Source organism: Neoarius graeffei, chromosome 13, assembly GCF_027579695.1.
Source record: "Neoarius graeffei isolate fNeoGra1 chromosome 13, fNeoGra1.pri, whole genome shotgun sequence".
Taxonomy (NCBI): domain Eukaryota; kingdom Metazoa; phylum Chordata; class Actinopteri; order Siluriformes; family Ariidae; genus Neoarius; species Neoarius graeffei.
Genome location: NC_083581.1, coordinates 8,851,739 through 8,868,259, shown reverse-complemented (window position 1 = coordinate 8,868,259; position 16,521 = coordinate 8,851,739).

Sequence of the window (16,521 nt, the reverse complement as noted above, 5' to 3'; positions counted from 1 at the left end):
CAGTTGGGGTTAATCAGAACGCCATAGGACTCACTCATAATGGTCGCACTCTTGATCTAATACTTGCATTTGTATTAAATGTAGAAAATATAGCTACACTTCCACAGTCTGAAGCTACCTCAGATCATTACCTCATCTCATTTGAAATGTCATGGCAATAACATATGCACTTTGCCACGCCATCACATCAAAAATACATTCACACCAACTACTGCATGAAGTTTTATCAGTCGTCTCCCAGAGTTATCAGCTTTGATTATATCACTGTCAGACCCCACGGAACTTGATCAGCCAACTGAAAGTTTAGTCAGTGTTTTGCTATACTTTAGATAATGCAGCTCCACTTAAAAGAAAAATGACTAGAGAGAAAATCTAGCACCCTGGTATAATGATTACACATACACACACCTTAAAGTGCATATCACGGGTAAATTCAGAAGTAAGATCAATGTAATTCTCCTATTTTATCTTAAACTTTGGTCAAATATCTGTCACATTTTGCATTTTGTGCAATTTTTTTACCTTGCGCAATACCAGAAAAATTCAGTTGAAATCAATCCATTTGAGGCGAATTCATCTGCATCTGAAAAAACTTGGCATTTGGATTTCCTGGGAAACATTGATTTTTGTGACGTCATGTGCGGGATGCCTCCCTCTGAATCCTACGTCAGCGCTGGTTTGTTTATGAGAAAATGACCTGGTGGTTTTCTGCAAATTTCTTCAACATTATCACGTAATTATTAAAATAGTAAGGGTGTAGCAACACCAATCTTGATGGGATTAGTACTCATCATTTCCCACATTGCGCTCAGGTGACAATTCCATATTTCAATGCAGAATCGCTAGCTGCTAAACTTTGGTCTACACAGGCTGTGCACTGAAACCGTGCAAGCTCTCGCAGTCTGCTAGCGCTTCCGCAGGTGACGCATCACGAATCTGGCTCCAGACTCCCTTGGGATTTTTCGAGACGCATTGTATTTTATTTTTCTGCTGTAGACAGATGGCCTTGTGCAAAATTACCCTTCTGGATGAGTGTGTAAAGGGACATTCTTTCATATAAAAAAAAACCTAATTTGGTCCAGGATATGCACTTTAAAATGGACCACTCAAAAATTAGCATATAAATGGTGTCAGTCAAAATTGGTAGTATTAGCATGGAAGGAGAGCCTCCTGAAGTATAGAAAAGCTCTTAGTTGATCTAGAGCTTAGCTAGATCAACGTATCTCTCCACCCTAACAGAGGATAACAAAAATAATCCTAGGTTCTTATTTAATACTGTGGCAAAATTAACTAGGAAAAATAACAGCATAGAAACATGCTCACCTGCAATATGTAGTAGCAACGACTTCATGGATTTTTTTCAATGACAAATTTGAAAATATCTGCCAAAAAATTCTAACTACTAACTTAAGGCCAAACAATTTAAGTAATGCTGTATTTAACAATATAACTATCAGATCAGCAATTAGAATGTTTGTCTGCTTAGAGAAATTGAACTAACTTCATTAATTTCCACATCAAAATCTTCAACTTGTGTACTAGATACCTATGTGACTCTTCAAATGGATAATACCAGAAGCAATTGAACCTCTTCTAAAAATGATCAATTTTTCCCTTCGACTTGGCTATGTACCCAAATCCTTTAAACTAAAGCGGTTATCAAACCTCTAAAAAACCTGATCTTGACCACTGTCAGCTGTCCAATAATAGGCCAATATCAAACCTCCCCTCTCCTAGATCCTAGAAAAAACTGTGGCACAGCAGTTATGCTCATATCTACAACCCCAATTCCAAAAAAGTTGGCATGCTGTGTAAACTGTAAAGAAAAACAGAATGCAATAATTTGAAAATCATAGAAACCCTATATTTCATTGAAAATAGTAAAAAGATAACATAGCAAATGTTGAAGCCGATAAATTTTATTGTTTTTTGAAAAATATATGCTCACTCTGAATTTGATGTCAGCAACACGCTTTAAAAAAGTTGGGACAGGGGCATGTTTACCACTGTGTTTCATCACCTCTACTTTTAACAACACACTGTAAACGTTTGGGAACTGAGGAGACCAATTGCTGTAGCTTTGAAAGAGAAATGTTGTCCCATTCTTGCCTGATATACAATTTCAGTTGCTCAACAGTTCGGGGTCTCCTTTGTTGTATTTTGCACTTCAGAATGTGCCAAATGTTTAATGGGAGACAGGTCTGGATTGCAGGCAGGCCATTTTAGCACCCTGACTCTTTTACTATGGAGCCATGCGGTTTTAATATGTGTAGAAAGCAGTTTGGCATTGTCTTGCTGAAAGAAGGAAGGCCTTCCCTGAAAAACATTTTGTCTGGATGGCAGCATATTATTCTGAAATGTGTATATATCATTCAGCATTAATGATGCCTTCCCAGATGTACAAGCTACCCATGCCATGTGCACTAATGCACCCTCATACCATCACAGATGCTGGGTTTTGAACTGTACACTGATAACAAGCCAGATGGTCCCTCTCCTCTTTAGCCTGGAGGACGTGGTGTCCATGATTTCTAAATAGAATTTCTACTTTTGATTCATCAGACCTCGGGACAATTTTCCACTTCGCCTCAGTCCATCATAAAAGAGCTCGGGTCAAGAGAAGGTGGCAGTATTTCTGGATATTGTTTATATCTGGTTTTAACTTGCATTTGTGGATGCAGTAATAAACTGTTTTCACAGACGATGGTTTCCTCAAGCATTCCTGACCCCATGCAGTGATTTCCAATGCAGACATGTCTCTGCTTTTAATGCAGTGTCTCCTGAGGGCCTGACGATCACAGGCATCCAATGTCAGTTTTCAGCCTTGTCTCTTGTCTACAGAGATTTCTCCAGATTCTCTTAATCTTTTCATGATATTATGTACCATAGATGATGTGATCCCCAAATGCTTTGCAATTTTACATTGAGGAACGTTATTCTTAAATTGTTGCACTGTTTGCCCATGCAGTTTTTTTACTGAGTTGTGAACCCATCCCCATCTTTACTTCTGAGAGATTCAGCCTCTCTGGGATGTTCTTCCCCAATCATGTTATTGACCTGTTGCCAATTAACCAAATGATTATTATTTTTTATCATTACACAACTTTTTCAGTCTTTTGTTGCCCCTGTCCCAACTTTTTTTGAAACGTGTTGCTGACATCAATGTCAAAATGAACATATATATTTTTCAAAAAACAATGAAATTTCTCAGTTTCAACATTTGATATGTTGTCTTTGTACTATTTTCAATGAAATATAGGGTTTCCATGATTTTGTAAATCGTCATATTCTGTATTTATTTATGTTTTACACAGTGTCCCACCTTTTTTTGGAATTGGGCTTGTACATAGGAATAACATTCATGAAATGTATCAGTCAGGATTTAGCCCTCATCATAGCACAGAGACAGCACTGATTAAAGTAGTAAATGACCTACTGTTGGCATCTGATCAGGGCTGTGTCTCCCTCAGGGATCGTGCGAACGCAGAAATCATGCATTTTTATGCACACTGCTTTTTTCTTTATATATGTTACCTCTAAGTAATATTATTTGGAAGCATGGCATTCGCTTCCACTGTTAAGCTGATGACATACAGTTGTATGTTTCTGCATAGCCAAATGAGAGACACCATCTTAATAAAATTGAGGAATGGGGGGGGGGACTAGTTCATGTTTTTATTACCTCTAGGTTGGATTATTGTATGCCTCACTGGATGTTCCAATAAATGTAAACAAGCTCCAGTCAGTCCTGAATGCAGCAGCAAGAGTCCTTATTAGGGCCAGAAGATATGACCACATCACCCCTATTGTATCCACACTGCATTGGCTCCCATCAAATTTCATATTGATGGTAAAATACTCCTATTGACAGAAAGCACTGAAGGATCTCAAGCCTGAGTGAACCTGAGTGAATACTCACCATGCCTCCTTGGATCAAAAGTTGCAGGTTATTTTTTAAGCACCTCAAATAGTGAAAGCTACGTCAGGGGGCAGAGTTTTTTCTTACAAAGCCCCACAGTTAGGAAACAACATTCCAAGCATTGTTCACGATTCAGGTACAATCTGTGTTTAAGTCTCGGCTGAAAACGTTTAGTCAAGTCTTTAGTTAATAGCCTTTTATTAGGTAAAGGAGCAGATCTGGAGGGTTCTCGAGCATAATGTTTTGGTAAACTGGGATGCATGGATGCTGTCCTCCAACTCACCCTCACCCCGCCCTCAACGGGTTTTTTGACGGTGGAGTGGCTGGTTGCTTTATGTCCCAGGGCTCCCTTATGTCTGTATTACCTTCTGGCTCTCCCTTTTAGTTGCGGTCATCTTTAGTTTCAGTGCACAGTGTACACTGTTCTTAAACATAATTTGGCAATGGCAAATAAAATACATTATAATATACATATAAAATACATTTCAAAAACCACGAAAGGGAAATGTTGATTCCCCCTTTCCAAAAGTGACCAGTTAAGGTAAGAATTGAAATGAAAGTTGTAATTGTGTGTGTGTGTATGTGTGATATACACACGCATCACACACAATTCAAAAAGGTAAATTTTCATATATTCGATAAACAAATGAAATATTTCAAGGCTTTTTTTGTTTAAATTTTGATGATTATGGCTTATAGCTCATGAAAATGAGATCCACTATCTCAAAATATTAGAATATTTAATTTCACGTTTGAGTAAAACAGTATAAACACTCATCGCTTGGTCTAGTTCAGTACATGCAATCACAATCATGGAGAAGACTGTTGACTTGACAGTTGTCCAGAAGATGATCATCAACACCCTCTACAAGGAGGTACAGCAACATGTCATTGCTGAAAAGGCTGGCTGGAAAGGTGCACAAGCAAAAGGGATGACCGCAGCAATGAGAGGATTGTCAAGAAAAATCAATTCAAGAACTTGGGAGAGCTTCACAAGGAGTGGACTGAGGCTAGTGTCAGTGCATCAAAAGCCACCACACACAGACATCTACAGGAAAGGGGCTACAACTGTTGAGCAATAAGAGGCTGGAATATAAGGAAGTATAGCCTGCTCTGTCCCTTCCTGTATAAGTGATTGGTGTTGCAAATCCAGTCCAGCTTGCTGTCCAGCCACAGACCGAGGTACTTGTAGGAATCCACAGCCTCCACCTCGACTCCCTCAATCAGAACTGGTCGTGACCTTGGTCTGGACCTCCCAAAGTCAATGACCAGCTCCTTGGTCTTCAAGGTGTTGAGCTGCAGATGGTTCCTGTTGCACCACACAGCAAAGTCCCTCACCAGGCTCCTATACTCCTCTCTGTTGTCACTGATACACCCAACGATGGCTGTGTCATCGGCAAACTTCTGAATGCGACACAGCTCTGAGTTATAGCAGAAGTCTGTGGTGTACAGGGTGAAGAGAAGAGGGGCCTGCACTGTGCCCTGGGGTGCACCGGTGCTGCTAATTACAGTGGGTGACTGTGATGTCCTTCAGCCTGAAGTACAGTGCCTTGCAAAAGTATTCAAACCCCTTGAACTTTTTCACGTTTTTCCACCTTACAACCACAAACTTAAAAGTTTTTTATTGAGATTTTATGTGATAGACCAACACAGAGTAGCACATAATTGTGAAGTGAAACGAAAATGATAAATGGTCTTCAAAATTTTAAACAAATAAAAATCTGAAAAATGTGGTGTGCATTAGTATTCAGCCCCCCTGCGTCAATACTTTGTATAGCCACCTTTTGCTGCAATTACAGCTGCAAGTCTTTTGTGGTATGTCTCTACCAGCTTTGCACATCTAGACACTGAAATTTTTGCCCATTCTTCTTTGCAAAATAGCTCCAGCTCAGCCAGATTGGATGGAGAGCATCTGTGAACAGCAATTTTCAAGTCTTGCCACAGATGCTCAATGGGATTTAGATCTGGACTTCGACTGGGCCATTCTAACACATGAATATTCTTTGATCTAAACCATTCCATTGTAGCTCTGGCTGTATGTTTAGGGTCATTGTCTTGTTGGAAGGTGAATCTCCTTCCCAGTCTCAAGTCTTTTGCAGCCTCCAACAGGTTTTCTTCCAGGATTGCCCTGTATTTAGCTCCATCCATCTTCCCATCAACTCTGACCAGCTTCCCTGTCCCTGCTGAAGAAAAGCATCCCCATAGCATGATGCTGCCACCACCATGTTTCACAGTGGGGATGGTGTGTGCAGGGTGATGAGCAGTGTTAGTTTTTTGCCACACATAGCGCTTTGCATTTAGGCCAAAAAGTTCAATTTTGGTCTCAAGCACCTTCTTCCACATGTTTGCTGTGTCCCCTACATGGCTTCTGGCAAACTGCAAACGGGACTTCTTATGCCTGTCTTTCAACAATGGCTTTCTTCTTGCCACTCTTCCAAAAAGGCCAGATTTGTGGAGTGTCTGACTTATAGTTGTCCTGTGCACAGATTCTCCCACCTAAGCTGTGGATTTCTGCAGCTCCTCCAGAGTGATCATGGGCCTCTTGGCTGCTTCTCTGACCAGTGCTCTCCTTGCTCGCTCTGTCAGTTTAGGTGGACGGCCATGTCTTGGTAGGTTTGCAGTTGTGACATACTTTTTCCATTTTTGAATGATGGATTGAACAGTGCTTCTTGAGATGTTCAGAGCTTGGGATTTTTTTTATAACCTAACCCTGCTTTAAACTTCTCCAGAACTTTATCCCTGACCTGTCTGGTGAGTTCTTTGGTCTTCATAATGCTGTTTGTTCTTCAGTGTTCTCTAACAAACCACTGAGGCCTTCACAGAACAAGTGTATTTATGCTGAGAGTAAATTACACACAGTAGGACTCTATTAACTAATTAGATGACTTCTGAAGGCAATTGATTGCAATGATTTCACTGGATTGTATTTAGAAGTATCAGAGTACAGGGGGCTGAATACTAATGCACACCACATTTTTCAGATTTTTATTTGTTTAAAATTGTGAAGACCATTTATCATTTTTTTCACTTCACAATTATGTGCTACTCTGTGTTGGTCTATCACATAAAATCTCAATAAAAAACTTATAAGTTCATGGTTGTAAGGTGGAAAAATTTGAAAAAGTTCAAGGGGTATGAATACTTTTGCAAGGCACTGTACTGCGGCCTGTCTGTGAGGTAGCTGGAGATCCAGGTGACCAGGCAGGGGTCCACGCGCATCCTGTTCAGTTTGTCCTGAAGCAATAGGGGCTGGATGGTGTTGAAGGCACTCGAGAAGTCCAAGAAGAGGATCCTCACTGTGCCATTTCCCTTATCCAGATGCGAGTGGGCTCGGTGTAGCAGGTAGAGGATGGCGTCTTCCACACCAACACCTGCCCGGTATGCAAACTGCAGACGGTCCTGGGCATGTTGTACCTGTTGAGGTAATGGGTTATGCTAAGGTTTCAGGGGTTATGTTTAGGTTTTGGCTGGGGTTAGTGTTGGGACGAAGATTATTGTTAAGTTTAGGGGTGAGGAAAAGGGGATACTATTTTTTGGTGGTTTAGGGTTGGGCTTAGTGGTACATTTTTAATAGGGGTGAGGAAAGGGGATACTGCTTTTTTTTTTATTGGTTTAGGGTTAGGCCTAGGCCTGGGGGAACATTTTGCATAGGGAAAAGGGTTATGTGTCATTCATTTTAGTGCTGGGAAAAGGTTAGGGGATTAGGCTCAGGGTTAGGGGTTAGAGTTGGGTTAGGGTTAGAGTTTAGAGTAAGGTTAGGGATTTTAGCCCTAAAATAAATTGAATAGATTGAAATCAGAACTCTTCCAAATTGAAGACTTCCAAGTTGGTCTGAGAGCAATGGCATAGACTGGAAATTGGCAACTTGGAGCTTCCCATTCCAGTTTGGAATTTTCAAAATTAGCTTGGCCAACAGGTGGGGCCATTTCTCTGTTCCAAATTCCAAATCTAAATAAAAAAAAAAATAAAGGACCCTAAAATTAACTTTTTGGAATACATACATACAGTTGTGGTCAGAAGTTTACATACACTAATCACGGGCATGAATGTCATGGTAATTTTGGGCTGTTAATGATTTCCTTGAACTGTTCTTTTTCCAAAGTGGAATGATTGTACAGTATACATCTTTAATGACTTCAAAAAACAAGAATTGAGTGCACAAGTTTGAATTTATTTTGGATTTTCTCTAATCCACACAGTACCACCAGCAGCAAAACAGCCCCAGAGCACGATGCTACCACCACCATTCTTTTTTTTTTAAAGATATTTTTTTGGGCTTTTTGCACCTTTATTGGATAGGACAGTGTAGAGACAGGAAATGAGTGGGAGAGAGAGAGAGACGGGAAGGGATCAGGAAATGACCTCGGGCCGGAATCGAACCCGGGTCGCCTGCATTCATGGTATGGTGCCTTAACCACCTGAGCCACGACGCCCCCTCCACCACCATTCTTGACAGTTGGTACAAGGCAAGGCAAGTTTATTTATATAGCACATTTCATACACACAGCCCTGTGATGACCTGGCGACTTGTCCAGGGTGTACCCCGCCTTTCGCCCGTAGTCAGCTGGGATAGGCTCCAGCTTGCCTGCAACCCTGTAGAAGGATAAAGCGGCTAGAGATAATGAGATGAGATGAGATGAGATTTCATACACAGTGGCAGTTCAATGTGCTTTACAGAAGTAAAAGCAAAACAGTAAAACAATAGAGAATAAAATTACATAAAATAAATGGGAAAAATATAATAAGAATTAAACAATAGTAGAAATAAAAAAATAAAATGAAGTAGAAGTTCAAATAGGGGGAGAAAAAAACCCCAGCAGAATAAAATAGAATAAAAGTTAAGTAAAATTTGAAACATGCAGAAACTGTAAAAGTACAGATTATAAAAACATGTAAGGAAGACAATATTAATTATTTAACAGAAAGCATCTGAAAACAGCAGTCTTTAACCTAGATTTGAAGCTGCCAACAGCAGGAGCATTTTTAATGTCCTCTGGCAGTTGGTTCCATAGCTGTACTGCATAGTAGCTAAAAGCTGCTTCACCACACTTTGTTTTAACAACAGGTTTTAATAGTAAATTTTTCTGTTGCGATCTGGTAGATCTGATTGGGTTCGGCCGCTGTAACATATCAGAGAGGTAATTGGGCCCTGTACCATTTAGAGATTTGTACACCAGCAGCAATGCTTTAAAGTCAATTCTGTAGCTTACTGGAAGCCAGTGAAGGGACCTTAGAATTGGAGTAATGTGCTGTTCTTTTTGTTTGTGTGAGAACCCTAGCTGCTGCATTTTGCACCAGCTGAAGTTGTTTGATGGTCTTTTTTGGCAGGCCTGTGAAAAGGCCATTGCAGTAATCAACCCTACTAGAGATGAAGGCATGTATCAGTTTTTCCAGATCATTTTTTTGACATAAGTCCTCTTAGTTTGGAAATGTTTTTTAGGTGATAGAATGCCGTTTTAGTGATTGCTTTCATGTGACTGTCAAAGTTTAGCTCGCTGTCAATGAAAACACCAAGATTTTTAACCATTTCTTTAGTTTTAATCCCTTTTGTGTCAAGAATACTGGTAATCCTGAGTCTTTCATCTTTTTTTCCAAATAGAATTACTTCTGTTTTATCTGAGTTCAGCTGAAGAAAATTTTGCGACATCCAGTTTTTAATTTGATCGATACACTGGTAAAGACATTCAAGGGGGGCATAATCATTAGGTGATAAAGCAAAATAAATTTGGGTGTCATCTGCATAGCAGTGATACAAAATTGAATTGTTATTGATAATTTGCCCAAGTGGGAGCATATAAAGGTTGAAAAGTAATGGTCCAAGAATCGACCCCTGGGGGACACCACAGGTCAAGGACATTGACGTTGAGGAACAATTTCCCATGGTAACAAAAAAGCTTCTATCTTTTAAGTATGAATTTAACCAATTGATAACTTTACCAGTCAATCCAACCCAGTGTTCAAGTCGATATAGCAGTATGTTGTGATCAACAGTATCAAAAGCTGCACTGAGGTCCAGTAATACCAGGACCGATGTTTTGCCTGCATCAGTATTAAGACGCATGTCATTTATAACTTTAATCAGCGCTGTTTCAGTGCTATGATTGGCACGAAAACCTGACTGAAAATGATCAAAATGGCTGTTTGATATCAAGAAGGCAGTTAATTGATTGAAGACAATTTTTTCAAGGATTTTCCCGATGAATGGTAGATTTGATATTGGCCTGTAGTTATTTAATACTGAAGGATCCAGATTATTTTTTTTAAGTAGGGGCTTTACAACGGCTTTTTTCAGGGACACAGGAACAACGCCAGTCTCTAGGGATGTATTTATAATTTGAAGCACATCTGTAATTATAAGATGAAGAACAGACTTAAAAAAGTTGGTGGGCAGAATGTCCAATTCAGATGTTGAGGAACTGAGATTTTGTACAGTTTTTTCAAGAGTCTCATAATCAATTAAACAAAATTCTGACATTGTGTTGAAGTTATCTGTTTGTGTCATTGGTGATTGCAGTTTTTCAATTTTTTGCAGCTGAGATATATTATGAGCAATATTCTGCCGTATTTTATCAATTTTACCTTTGAAGAAGGATGCAAACTCATTGCATTTATTAACTGAGAGACGTTCAGGTGCTAATTGTGGTGGGGGATTAGTTAGCTTCTCTACTGTTGAAAATAGCTCACGGGCATTGTTCATATTCCTGTTTATGATATTGGAGAAGAAAGACTGTCTTGCTTTACGAATTTCATCTCATCTCATTATCTCTAGCCGCTTCATCCTTCTACAGGGTCGCAGGCAAGCTGGAGCCTATCCCAGCTGAGTACGGGCGAAAGGCGGGGTACACCCTGGACAAGTCGCCAGGTCATCACAGGGCTGACACATAGACACAGACAACCATTCACATTCACACCTACGGTCAATTTAGAGCCACCAGTTAACCTAACCTGCATGTCTTTGGACTGTGGGGGAAACCGGAGTACCCCGAGGAAACCCACACGGACACGGGGAGAACATGCAAACTCTGCACAGAAAGGCCCTCGCCGGCCCCGGGGCTCAAACCCAGGACCTTCTTGCTGTGAGGCGACAGCGCTAACCACTACACCACCGTGCCGCCGCTTTACGAATTTCATAATTATAATTACAAAGCATCTCTTTATGGATTTGATAATGGATGTGAAGTTTAGATTTGCGCCATTTTCTTTCAGTCTTTCTACATTCTCTCTTTAGCAGTTTAACAGCCGGGTACTGCTTCCATGGTGCTTTCTGCTTATCATTGACTCTTTTGATTTTGAATGGAGCAATATCATCCATAATTTGGGTCATATTTAAATAAAAAATTTCCAGTAAATCATCTACTGGTTGAGTTAAATCATCTACTGACATTTTGGTTGAGTTCTGAGAGAGAGCTTGCTCAAAGAGAGCACGTGTTGTCTTTTATGACTCTCCTACCCATAGTCATTGAGCTGTTCTGAATGTAAGGAGACATAGAAACATCAGTGAAAACACAAAAATGATCAGATAAGGCCAGGTCAACAACAGTATAAGAAACGGTAAGACCCTTTGTGATGACGAGGTCAAGGGTATGACCACGAGAGTGGGTCGGCCCCTGTACATGTTGTACTAGGTTGAAGTTGTCAATAAGTGCAAGTAGTTCTTTGGCATAAGTGTTTTCAGGATTATCTACATGCAAGTTAAAATCCCCAGATATAATAAGACAATCAAACTCTAAGCAAATGACTGACAACAGTTCACCAAACTCTTCAAGAAAGACTTTGGCTGAATGTTTCGGAGGCCTATAAATAGTTAATAATAATATGTTAGGAGAGCATGTAACAAGTGCACATAAGTGTTCAAAGGATGTAAAATCACCAAGTGAGGATTGTTTACATTGAAAAGAGACTTTGAATATATTTACGATCCCTCCACCTTTCCCTTGTCGGGTAACATTCAAAAAATTTAAATTTGGGGGAGCTGCTTCAATAAGGGTGGTAGCACTATTTGCTTGATCCAGCCAAGTTTCAGTTAGAAGCAAAAAATCAAGATTGTGTTTGCAGATAAGATCATTAATTAAAAATGACTTGTTTAAAAGTGATCCAACGTTCAGAAGAGCTAGCTTTACAGAAAGTCTAGAAGTAATATCTGCTTGTGCACTCTGATATTGTTTTAAAACAGGAAGGAGGTTAGATTGGTTTACCCCCTGGGTTAAATGTGCTCTATGTTTTCTATTTCTTATCAACACAGGAACAGAGAATGGCATAGGCATATAGGGTCCCAGCTGGTTTTCAAAACTACACCCATTTGCAGGGACCCAGAGTACATCAAACAAGACTTTCTAAATGTTCCATTTGGTTTGAGGGTGAAAGGATTGGAGATGACCTGTATCTTTTAGATGGTGAGCCAGCTGAAAGTCCTGGGCGAACACAGTTTTGATGAACTGGGTACACTGCTTGTCGCGACAGATTTGGGCTGGAAAAAGAGAGTGTAGCCATTGGCAGCAATCTCTGCATGCTATTTGGGAAATCCATATGTGTGGAAGAGGAAGATGGTGTAGTGAAGTCAGAAGAGCGAGAAATTGGTGAGTTCTTTGTATGGCAGTTTGTCTCTGATTTTTGGCAGTCTGTCTTTGAATCTTGGCAGTCTGGCAGATCAGAAGAGCGAGAAATTGGTGAGTTCTTTGTATGGCAGTTTGTCTCTGATTTTTGGCAGTCTGTCTTTGAATCTTGGCAGTCTGGCAGATTAGAAGAGCGAGAAATTGGTGAGTTCTTTGTATGGCAGTTTGTCTCTGATTTTTGGCAGTCTGTCTTTGAATCTTGGCAGTCTGGCAGATCAGATGTCTGTGTGTCCTTGATGACGACTTGCAAAGATGATTGTTTTGTCTTTGCAGAGGTATTGTTTTTTGTAACTATGTCCGTCTGCGACATCTTATCAACTGTTTTCCTCAATGCTGGCTGAGAAAAGATTGCAAGTCTGTAATGGTCTACTAAGACCTTGGCTCCAATCCAGCTGAGTTCAGTGCTATTTGGCTTGAAAAATTCTCTGCGATTCCAGAAAAGGTTAAAATTGTCTATGAAGTTCATACCAAATGAAAAACAAGTTTTTCCAAGCCAGGTGTTAAGACTGAAGAGTCGAGAAAATGCAAAACTTCCTCTCGCTGGGAGTGGGCCACTAATAAAAGATTGTATTCCAGTCTTATAGAGATCAGAAAAAAGTTTTCTGAAATCATCTTGGACAAACAGCTGTTCTCTGAAAACATCATTTACTCCCACATGCACAACAATACGTTTGATAGTTTTATGTTCTGACATGAGTTACAAAATGCTGTCTTTGGTGTCAGAGATGGATGCATTTGGAAGACAGCAAATAATCATCCCATGACCTTTTAAATTTCTTACAGTAGAATCACCAAGAACAAGGGTTGTGGGATCAGGTGGTGTAACGAGCTGCTTTTTGCCTCTTCCCACAGCTCTTCGATCTTGGTGCGATCTCTTTTTACGATGTATTTGTCCGCTTGAAAAATCCTCTTCCACATCCCTGAGGCATTCAAATTTGTTCTGAAGCCTTATGGGCTCCCCTTTATCTCCAAGATCCTTGAAAAAGCTGTGGCACAGCAGTTATGCTCATATTTACATAGGAATAACATCCATGAAATGTATCAGTCAGGATTTAGACCTCATCATAGCACAGAGACAGCACTGGTTAAAGTAGTAAACGACCTACTGTTGGCGTCTGATCAGGGCTGTGTCTCGCTACTTGTGTTGCTTGACCTTAGTGCAGCATTTGATACCATTGATCATTCCATTCTTCTGGATAGACTAGAAAATGTTGTGGGAGTTAAGGGAATGGCCCTCTCCTGGCTCAGGTCTTATCTAACTGATCGTTATCAGTATGTTGATATAAATGGTGATATTTCTAGACGTACCGAGGTAAAGTTTGGTGTTCCACAAGGTTCTGTCTTGGGTCCACTGCTTTTTTCTCTATATATGTTACCTCTGGGCGATATTATTCGTAAACATTGTATTAGTTTCCACTGTTATGCTGATGACACACAGTTGTATGTCTCTGCAAAACCTGATGAGACACACCAGCTTAATAAAATTGAGGAATGTGTTAAGGACATTAGACACTGGATGCTTATAAATTTCCTTCTGCTTAACTCTGACAAGACTGAAGTACTTGTGCTAGGACCACATACAGCTAGAAGTAAGTTTTCTGATTACACAGTAACTCTGGATGGCCTTTCTGTTTCTTCACGTGCAGCAGTAAAAGACCTCGGAGTGATTATTGACCCCAGTCTTTCATTCGAAACTCACATTGATAACATCACCCGGATAGCTTTCTTTCATCTCAGAAATATTGCAAAGATAAGAAATTTAATGTCATTGCATGATGCAGAAAAACTAGTCCATGCTTTCGTTACCTCCAGGTTGGATTATTGTAATGCCTTACTGTCTGGATGTTCCAATAAGTGCATAAACAAGCTCCAGTTAGTTCAAAATGCCGCAGCAAGAGTCCTTACTAGAACTAGAAAATATGACCACATCACGCCTGTCTTATCCACACTGCATTGGCTCCCAATCAAATTTCGTATTGATTATAAAATACTACTATTGACCTTTAAAGCACTAAATGGTCTCGCACCACAGTACCTGAGTGAACTTCTGCTCCTCTATGACCCGCCACGCCTACTTAGATCAAAAGGTGCAGGCTATCTGCTGGTACCTCGTATAGTGAAGGCTACATCAGGGGGCAGAGCCTTTTCTTACAAAGCCCCACTGTTATGGAACAGCCTTCCAAGTAATGTTCGGGAATCAGACACAGTCTCAGCATTTAAGTCTAGGCTGAAAACATATCTGTTTAGTCAAGCCTTTTGTTAATGGTGTTTATGAGGTAAAGGAGTAGGTCTGGAGGGTCCTCAGACATAGAGTGTTTTGGTAAACTGGGATGTATGGATGCTGTCAGTCCCCACTCGCTTGCTCACTCGAGTTTGTTGACGGTGCAGTGGCTGGCTGCTTTATGTCCCGGGGCTCCCTCATGCCTGTGTTACCTTCTGGCTCTCTCCTTTTAGTTATGCTGTCATAGTTAGTTGCCGGAGTCCCTGCTTGTACTTGGTGCAATATGTATACTGTTCCTACTTATTCAGGTGACATTGGGCATACCTAACCACCTGTGTTTTCTTTCTCCCCCCCCCCCCCCCCACTCCAAATCTGTCCCTCTGAGTTACATGGAGTCAACAGGAAATCTTTTGGTGGAGACGGTGGGGACCTCGACTGGCTATCGTAGCCTGCAGGGAATCGGCCGTCAGACATTCTGTCGCATGTCCCAGACCCAGTGAAATGTAACTGAATTGTCTTGGCCAGGCCTAAGGGTCCCATCTGCATCTCATCATTGCTGAGGAGTGTGCTCCCATCACCCAATCTAGCATCCAGCCAGAGCAGTCATGATATATTCTTTTACCATATTAACATGCCATTGTGTGTCATGCCTGATGTAAAGACTCTTGTCTCTGCGAGCCTACCACACAGATTTAATACTTGTCATTTTTAGGGCATACCTAACAACATGTTTTCTTTCTCTCTCTCTCTTTCCCCCCCCCAATCTGTCCCTCTGAGTTACATGTTGATCCTGGGATTGAGATGCTGGCCTCTTCTGCCCCTCGGACCTGCTTGATCCATCCTGGTGCCCTGTGTCTGGTCGGAGTTTTATCGCCCCACTCCTGTGAAGGACGGCCCCATGAGGACAGTTGAGGGTTATACCTGTTAAAACTGTTAATATTATAGTCAGGCTGTCTGTTGTTGCCCAAATGAGGATGGGTTCCCTTTTGAGTCTGGTTCCTCTCGAGGTTTCTTCCTCATGTCGTCTGAGGGAGTTTTTCCTTGCCACCGTCGCCACAGGCTTGCTCATTGGGGATAGATTAGGGATAAAATTAGCTCATGTTTTAAGTCGTTCAAATTCTGTAAAGCTGCTTTGCGACAATGTTTATTGTTAAAAGTGCTGTACAAATAAACTTGATTGATTGATTGATTATGGGCTGTGAATTTTCCATAGGATTGTAAATCCTATTGTAATTTGTAGAACGAGCTGGTGTTGAGGTAATTACTCTTCTGTTTTTATTTTTGGGCTTGCCAACCATCATTTGCCAGTTTTCTGTACTCACATTTTGCCCAGCTTGATCAATGAATTCCTCCACTCGATTTGCAATGCCATCGGTCTGTCGGAGTGCAATCTCTGCATTCTCAGCCACTGTTTCTGTACTCCTTTCCTGAGATATCACTTTTAATTCGTCCGTCTTTGGCAGAGCATCAATCTTTGATTCCAGGATAGAAATCCTCTGTTCTAGTTCCATGCATTTTCTGCAGGATATTTTGCCCCCTGGCATTTTGTTTTAAAAGCTAACTTATCTTATAAAGATGAAAAATAAAATGAAAAAATAGTGGAAATTAAATTAAAAGCTGATAAAGATGAAAAATAAAATGAAAAAAATTGTGGAAATTAAATGAGAAAGTAAAGTATAGAAATAAAGATCAAGAAAGCAGGAGCAAAGCAAAGAAGTGTCCTACTCACTTGAGTAGGAGGAGCAAGTGTTCTTAGGTTTGAAAGCCTC